Raw genomic sequence first — 9,944 nt, 5'->3', positions numbered from 1 at the left:
ACTATTACTCTGATAACTAAACCACAGAAAGATCCAACAAAGATAGAGAACTTCAGACCAATTTCTCTTATGAATATCGATGCAAAAATCCTCAATAAATTCTCGCTAACCGAATCCAAGAACACATTAAAGCAATCATCCATCCTGACCAAGTAGGTTTTATTCCAGGGATGCAGGGATGGTTTAATATACGAAAATCCATCAATGTAATCCATTATATAAACAAACTCAAAGACAAAAACCACATGATCATCTCGTTAGATGCAGAAAAAGCATTTGACAAGATCCAACACCCATTCATGATAAAAGTTTTGGAAAGATCAGGATTTCAAGGCCCATACCTAAACATGATAAAAGCAATCTACAGCAAACCAGTAGCCAACATCAAAGTAAATGGAGAGAAGCTGGAAGCAATCCCACTAAAATCAGGGACTAAACAAGGCTGCCCACTTTCTCCCTACCTTTTCAACATAGTACTTGAAGTATTAGCCAGAGCAATTCGACAACAAAAGGAGATCAAGGGGATACAAATTGGAAAAGAGGAAGTCAAAATTTCACTTTTTGCAGATGATATGATAGTATATATAAGTGACCCTAAAAATTCTACCAGAGAACTCCTAAACCTGATAAACAGCTTCGGTGAAGTAGCTGGATATAAAATAAACTCAAACAAGTCAATGGCCTTTCTCTATACAAAGAATAAACAGGCTGAGAAAGAAATTAGGGAAACAACACCCTTCTCAATAGTCACAAATAATATAAAATATCTTGGCATGACCCTAACTAAGGAAGTGAAAGATCTGTATGATAAAAACTTCAAATCTCTGAAGAAAGAAATTAAGGAAGATCTCAGAAGATGGAAAGATCTCCCATGCTCATGGATTGGCAGGATCAACATTGTAAAAATGGCTATCTTGCCAAAAGCAATCTACAGATTCAATGCAATCCCCATCAAAATTCCAACTCAATTCTTCAACGAATTGGAAGGAGCAATTTGCAAATTTGTCGGGAATAACAAAAAACCTAGGATAGCAAAAAGTCTTCTCAAGGATAAAAGAACTTCTGGCGGAATCACCATGCCAGACCTAAAGCTTTACTACAGAGCAATTGTGATAAAAACTGCATGGTACTGGTATAGAGACAGACAAGTAGACCAATGGAATAGAATTGAAGACCCAGAAATGAACCCACACACCTATGGTCACTTGATCTTCGACAAGGGAGCTAAAACCATCCAGTGGAAGAAAGACAGCATTTTCAACAATTGGTGCTGGCACAACTGGTTGTTATCGTGTAGAAGAATGCGAATCGATCCATACTTATCTCCTTGTACTAAGGTCAAATCTAAGTGGATCAAGGAACTTCACATAAAACCAGAGACACTGAAACTTATAGAGGAGAAAGTGGGGAAAAGCCTTGAAGATATGGGCACAGGGGAAAAATTCCTGAACAGAACAGCAATGGCTTGTGCTGTAAGATCGAGAATTGACAAATGGGACCTAATGAAACTCCAAAGTTTCTGCAAGGCAAAAGACACCGTCAATAAGACAAAACGACCACCAACAGATTGGGAAAGGATCTTTACCTATCCTAAATCAGATAGGGGACTAATATCCAACATATATAAAGAACTCAAGAAGGTGGACTTCAGAAAATCAAATAACCCCATTAAAAAATGGTGCTCAGAACTGAACAAAGAATTTTCACCTGAGGAATACCGAATGGCAGAGAAGCACTTGAAAAAATGTTCAACATCCTTAATCATCAGGGAAATGCAAATCAAAACAACCCTGAGATTCCACCTCACACCAGTCAGAATGGCTAAGATCAAAAATTCGGGTGACAGCAGATGCTGGCGTGGATGTGGAGAAAGAGGAACACTCCTCCATTTTTGGTGGGAGTGCAGGCTTGTACAACCACTCTGGAAATCAGTCTGGCGGTTCCTCAGAAAACTGGACATAGTACTACCAGAGGATCCAGCAACACCTCTCCTGGGCATATATCCAGAAGATGCCCCAACTGGTAAGAAGGACATATGCTCCACTATGTTCATAGCAGCCTTATTTATAATAGCCAGAAGCTGGAAAGAACCCAGATGTCCCTCAACAGGGGAATGGATACAAAAAATGTGGTACATCTACACAATGGAGTACTACTCAGCTATTAAAAAGAATGAATTTATGAAATTCCTAGCCAAATGGATGGACCTGGAGGGCATCATCCTGAGTGAGGTAACACATTCACAAAGAAACTCACACAATATGTACTCACTGATAAGTGGATATTAGCCCCAAACCTAGGATACCCAAGATATAAGATATAATTTGCTAAACACATGAAACTCAAGAAGAATGAAGACTGAAGTGTCGACACTATGCCCCTCCTTAGATTTGGGAACAAAACATCCATGGAAGGAGTTACAGAGACAAAGTTTGGAGCTGAGATGAAAGGATGGACCATGTAGAGACTGCCATATCCAGGGATCCACCCCATAATCAGCATCCAAACGCTGACACCATTGCATACACTAGCAAGATTTTATTGAAAGGACCCAGATGTAGCTGTCTCTTGTGAGACTATGCCGGGGCCTAGCAAACACAGACGTGGATGCTCACAGTCAGCTAATGGATGGATCATAGGGCTCCCAATGGAGGAGCTAGAGAAAGTAGCCAAGGAGCTAAAGGGATCTGCAACCCTATAGGTGGAACAACATTATGAACTAACCAGTACCCCGGAGCTCTTGACTCTAGCTGCATATGTATCAAAAGATGGCCTAGTCGGCCATCACTGGAAAGAGAGGCCCATTGGACTTGCAAACTTTATATGCCCCAGTACAGGGGAACACCAGGGCCAAAAAGGGGGAGTGGGTGGGCAGGGGAGTGGGGGTGGGTGGATATGGGGGACTTTTGGTATAGCATTGGAAATGTAAATGAGTTAAATACCTAATAAAAAATGGAAAAAAAAAAAAAAAGGAGAAAAAAAAAAAAAAAAAAAAAAAAAACTTGACCAAACACATTCCATAATGCTTTTAGAAATCCCTCAATTTTCCATAGGGAAACTAAACACACATGTCCATACACACACACACACACACACACACACACACACACACATACACACACACACACACACACACACATGCTGGTTCTATTAGACAGGACATCAATATTTTTTAATTTTTTTATTTTAAACTTTTTAATTATACAATCCAGATTTTATCCCCCTCCTGGTCCACCCTCTAACTGTTCCACATCTCACACCTCCTCTCTGCACCCCATCTCCATAATGATGTCCCCACCCCCTACTCCCTGGGGCCTCCAGTCTCTTGAGGGTTAGGTGCATCTTCTCTTACTCAGTCAAGACCCGGCAGTCCTCTACTGTTTGTGTGTGGGGGGGGGGGGCTCATATCAGCTGGTGGATGCTGCCTGGTTGGTGGTCCAGTGTCTGAGAGATCTCTGGTTTCCAGATTAGTTGAGAGTGCTGGTCCTTCTAAAGGGCCTGTCCTCCTCCTCACCTTCTTCCTGCTTTTCCCTAATTCAAGCACAGGGGTCAGCAGCTTCTGTCCTATAGTTGGGTATAAATATCTGATTCTGACTCTTTCAACTGTCTGTTGGATCTTTTGTAGTTAGGAAGTGTGGGACCCTCCAGAATATACCAGCGACCCCGGAGGTGAGAGACTATTAGGACTCAAAGGCAGGGACCTTAGATAAAATTCCCTACAGTGAGGAGAGGACTTCAATTCTTGATGAGTTCATTATCTGCAGAAGGATTTCAAAACTAAACAGTAGGAAGTTGGGTTGACTTGAAAGAGGAGCTGTTGAGATCCTCCATCACAGTCTTCAGTGACTATAAGCCATGGACTAAATCTTACGTGAATGTTTCAAAATATGGTAACTTGTTTTACAAAACTTACAAAAATCAATACATTTTATCATAAATATTCTTGGGTTTCTAAACCTAAATGACAATTCTTCTTAAGTGTGTGAGGTAATTAATTTTGTTGAATAATTATGAGCTAACAATTGTCTTTTTTTTCTTTTGCTTATGTCTTTAAAATGTCTCATGAGATAGCTACAACCTTGGTTAAATAAGAGCCAGATGCTTAGCGCATAGATGAATAGCATATCTCTATCATTACTGTCCACTTTTCCAGAATCAACAATCCTACCTCCCACATATACTTAAAACCACAAGAGTCTGATCTTGGCCAGGATAATAAAAATGAAACATTTCTCCTGAAGGAACAAACATTTTCACTTAGCCATCTCTCCCCCTTGTTTTGCCATAGAGCTTTGTTTTGCCATGTACTTTCAAATTGACCTTCATCTTGAAAAAGCTACTCTATACTGTGAAAGTCTCTTGGTATCTGAGAGGTATTTATTTGGTTAAAGCGTGAATTTTTATTTTAATTTTTATTCAAACTGAAACCTATAGATACACTTAAGATAATATTTGACTTCTTATTAAAATCTGTGGTAAAGGGAGGTTTGTTCTCATAAAAACATGAACTATAACTACTTCAATAACCACTTTCTGCAAAAAGTTAAAAATTGTATGTATTTATGTATTTTTAAATGTTGAAATATTTGAGTGTAGTCTATAAGCATATTAGCAACTTATTTATTGTTATGTTGAAACTGGTGTTCTGAGTAGAGGAGACTAAGGCATGACTAGGTAGGTCTTTAAACTCCAGCTTTTAGAATTTAAGATTTATGTATCAGTTAGTAATAGTAACTCTCAATTTGGACCTGCTTGTCAATAACTAGAGTCAAAACTAGGTGGGGTTTTTTTCCCCTTAAAGCTTAGAAGATTGTTATGAATTTGTAATTGTTGGTGAATTTGTAAATAATTCCAGGTAAATATTTTCCTAAAGGATAGAAAATATTCTTGGGAGCTATGTTCAAATGCACAAGAATTTAAATGCAGAGCTTTAAGATTCTGAGAATGTCTCTACAACTTAAAAGTATTTAATATGTAACTGTGGATGACATGCAGTCTTTTCACAAATCAATCACCTTATTCCCAGTGTGAGGAAATATGTTATTCATGATTTCAATGCTAAAAATCTCTAGCATTTATAAGAACTAGTATCACAGATCAATTTTACCTGCCTCCTTTAATTAGTTGTTATAAAATACTTCACTTTTTTGTCATTTTGCCCCCATATTTATATAGCACATGAACTACATTATACTTTGATGTGGCCATCATCCATGAGATTAAAATGACAAAATGAAAAGCCTCTGACCTATTTATGCCACAACGATCATTCATGTCACCATGGCAGTAACTAAGTATTGCTGTGGTCTGAGCTGCTTTAATGAAAATGTCAGTCTCAATGAAGACAAAGCACTTTCCAGGGTGATGATAAAAATTAACATTTCTAATATTCTTGTCTGCTATACATGAGGAATGGTAGCAGCAAGCAGAGTTATATCAAAGTCACATAAAGTTAAGTGTGACTGTATATTTATTGCTGAGTAATTATATAACTAAATCTATTGCTTAGCACATTGACAAGTTTCATTTTAATTAATTGAATTTTTACTCCTTCAAATCCTGATGATATATCTTTGGTAAAATTCAAAGTTAATACAGACCAATATGAGTTTATTGAAGTATAGGAAACAAGATAAAACAAGGTTGTAAATAACATAACTTAAGAGATATGATCATTTTTCAGAGAGGTTTAATGAGAATATTGTGCATACTATGACACATGCCTGAATACAACAGTTAGGGAGAACACTCTAGAATTTTTACATACATTAACATATAAATAAATACATACAATACTAAGAGTTTATAAGCACATATACATTAAAGCACGCATGAATGCCCACATAGACGCACACAAACACACAGAGACATACACACACAGACACACATTCATATCCTACCTCAATTATTCATAAGTTGTAAGTCTTAAGTCTCACAATGAAAATTTGAAACAATTGACAAGTCTGGATTATTATTCTCATTTATGTGTATATCTATAATTGAGTGTTGTTTAAAAGTTGGAAAGAGTAAAAAAGCACCACTATTCCTCAGGTGACAAAAATAGTAGAAACATCCCTGTTTTCTTTAAACAATTCTCTGTATTAAATTATTATTGAGAATTTATTAGGTAAAACAAAATAACTCAATGCATTTTTCTAAAGGTTCAGCTCACCTTAGTGGCCAAGAAGAGAATGTCATGTCTTAAAACTATTTTTAACAAGAATAAGATGGGAAGAGAATGTTGAAACTGTGTGACTTTTCTTTCTTGATGGAGTTTGTTTTTGGAGGGCCAACAATGCATTGTGAGCTTCCGCTGATTTGCTTAACAGTGAACAGACATTGAAGTTAAGTCTCACAGTCAACAAAATTTAGACAACCTGGATACACAATCCGGCTCTCTAGGCCTTATCTGACATTTGCATCCATTCATCTTTTCAAAGTCACTCATCAAGAAGTTGACAAAGAGCTCAACTTCTCAAATGCCTACTGTTTACTTATAAACACAGGAAGTTCATGCTTCTCAGAATTAAGCCTGATGCCTATCTTTGTGAACTGAATTCCACAGGTTCAGAAGAAACCCAGGTGACAAACACTTGAAGGAACCTGCTTACTCATTACTGACTCAAGACTTACTACCTTGCAATCTGGAGTCACTCCAACGTTTTATGTAAAATACAATATTTTATCTGCTTAGAAAGGAAAACCTACTAGGCAGACCCATCTAGAAAGCTTCAGAGAGATACCTGCCATTCAAAAGTAGCCATTTCTAAATTCCCATTTGAAATACTTTGATAAATTGTTGTTTTATTGTAATTATCATCACATTTGAAGTTCCTACTATTTTCAAGTAATCAGAACACATGTGAGAAAGACAAACCAATGCACATATTTCCTGCCTGCATCTCTAAGCGATTTTTATAGCACCATGCATCAACTTTCAATGTACCTACTGTATAAGTGGAAACTTGAGGGGCTGAGTAAAAGGGGAGTTGCTGTGTGTGATCCATCCCTTCAGAATCCTCAGAAACAATGTGTTGTGTCTCTGCATTTACAGTCAGAATTTATGTGATTAATCTCCAGGTTGAATTGATAAATCATTTCTGAAAGATAAACAGACATGAATGTAGAGCTATTGGCATGATGTTGTACTATTCTTTTATTTATTTATAATTCTTCCACTTATCCAAGAAAAATGCTTGGGTCTTTGCAGTAAATGTATTAATATTCTTAGTCTCCAAAGATTATACAGGTAATCCAGTGTTGAAAGGTAAGTACCTAACGAAGGCTACCTGGAGTCCACCTTATAGGATATTGACACTCTGTCTTGTTCTGTCAAAGATGCTGTGTTATCTTACTAAGTACTACAAGGGGAGGACTCTGTACATAGAATGTAAGCTAGCATTTCACATATTTTGGTTATGTATGTATGTATGCATGCATGTATGTATGCATGTAAGTATATACAGAGGTACAATTATACTTTGGGCAGGAAGTTTTGTCTTCTTTACATTAAGGTCCAGGAAAGCTGATAAGCTGATACATTACTGTGAACAAAGTGAGTGTATTTAGAATTGTAAGGACTAACCAAGAAGTTAAGAATCAATTTTCTAGTAGACATATAGTTCAGGGAGAGTAGCTGTAACAGTGCCTATTTAAATCAAATAGAAGAATAGTCTGGTGTGGGAGGCCTACAATCCTAGGTATTGAGGAGGCTGATTCAAGCAGATGTCAAGCTTGAATTTACCGTGAGCTATGAAGTGAGCCCAAGACCAGTCTGAAGAGTTTAGTGAGACTCTGTTTCAAACTAAAAAGTAAAGAATGGTTTGGGGTTCACAACTCTGTGAAAGAGCTCTTGCTAGCTCCTGTTCAGTTGGCACTGCCACAAACAATAGAAAATGCTGCTGATAGCATGTGAGTTAAAGATGTTCTCCAAGTACCACCCAGGGGGCAGTAGGCAGAATTCTAGAAGATGGTTTCAAACATGGAAACTCTAATTCTGAGAGCTCATAAATATCCCGAAATCTCTTCTAATGTTGCATTATGCCACGGGACCTAAAAGCCATAGGAATTAACTTTTCACAATGAGGATTTTCTCTGTGGAGTCATAAAAAGAGTCACTCAGAAAGATGCAAAGCTTGAAGACTACATTCTCTGTCAAATTGAGAGTCCTAGCTGCAAAGATGGGAGTTCTGTGAAGAAAAGAAATATTCCTGCGGGGATAAGAATGCAGCAAGCCAAGAGCTTGACTTCAATCCTGCAAGAAAAAAAAACAAAATAAAACAACAACAACAACAACAACAACAACAACAACAACAACAACAAACCCAGCCACATTGTGCCAGGCTTTCTCAATGTCACACTTGTGAGCCAATAACAAAGTATGCAATAATTTGTCCTATAACAATAGAAGACAGACACACAGGGGGATAAACCTATTGAAGACTAATTCTAAAACAAATGATATTCAATACCCTTTAAAAAAATAAAAGTGTACTGAAACCATTAGAAGGAATTGCTTGGAAAAGTGACCCCATGGCTTTTGAGGGGTTCAGCAGGGAAGAGCTTGGTTACTCAATCATAAGTATACATTATGCAGCTATAGCTGTTTCCAGGACAGGAGAGTAGATATGTGTGCACAGCATTTAATGTATTCTATGGGCTTTCATCCATATTAAAGAGGCAAATGCTTTTATTTTGGGGGGAAAGGAGCATTTTAATGATCTATGAAAGATGCCAAGGTCTTTTTTTGTGGCCTTATTCAACTTGCCACAGAACTTGACTCAGACCCTGTCACACTGAGAAAATATATGTGGCTTTCCTTTATTCTTTCATGTGTTTTGAGTTTAATAACATATGCTGTTTATAATCGGTTTCTATAGAGCTCCTCTTTTGTCTTGTAAACAGTTGCAATGATTTACCTAGAGCTGTGGGGATTTTCTCTTTCTTTGTCCACCCCCGTCCTCTCCTCCTTGGCAAGTCTAAGTAGTTCCAGGGATTAACAGTGGCTTAACTTCAGTCATGTTTTGTGATAGATAATGAAGTTATTGTTCAATTTGGGCTCTTTGAGATGGTGTGAAATTAGCCAGTTGTCTTAGTCTTCTTGGAGTTGGCTCTCAATCCTGTCTTGAAGAGTCATGCCTGCTTGTGCTTCACTGATTCATCAAGAGTTCCTGTAAATGGATCCTCTGTGGGTAATGAGGCGCTCAGGGTAAGCAGGTCAGGTTATTTTTATTCCAAATGAATCAGATTCTTCTTGAAGAGATAATTGGCTCCTGTCTCTTATGGACTTAATGCAAGGCAGCTATTTGATTACTCAATTACATACTATTTTGTGGTTTTAGTATTCTCCTGTTTCAGAGGAAGGCATTGACACTCAATCCTGAAAGACCTGTGAGAAGTCGTAGATGCTAAGTACAAGATCAGCATGTTGCCAGACTGGAGGTGATTACCTATGGGTTATATTTAGGCAAGTCTTATAAATTGTCACACTATCACGTACACTATTTTTTTTTTGTCATCTAGGAAATGTTTTTCTCTTGCCTCTGACACTTTGAAATCTACTACAGTACAACATGACAGTTTCTTTCAAATCCACATCAAAAATATCAAGAATAAATTAACATATCCACATGTAACTTTTTTTGATTTTTAACTTTTCATATTATAAGTCATTAGTCAATGAAGTTTTTATGTTTCAATCGCTTACACTTTTCTGGGTGTGATGGCTCACATCTATAATTTCAGCACTTTGAAGGCTGAAGCAGGAAGATTGCTGTGAGTTCAAAGCTAGCCTGAACAATATTGAAGGCTGAGTAGCACTGGACTTCAGAGGAGGGCCCTGTCATTTTTATATATTAAATTGATCAGCTCACTCATACTAATCCCTGATTTTTAGTGATCACTAATCTCTAGTGAATAATGTAGCCCTTCTCTGAGTCTCAGTA

Source organism: Mus musculus, chromosome 15, assembly GCF_000001635.26.
Source record: "Mus musculus strain C57BL/6J chromosome 15, GRCm38.p6 C57BL/6J".
NCBI lineage: Eukaryota > Metazoa > Chordata > Mammalia > Rodentia > Muridae > Mus > Mus musculus.
Note: the sequence above shows the minus strand (reverse complement) of the source record.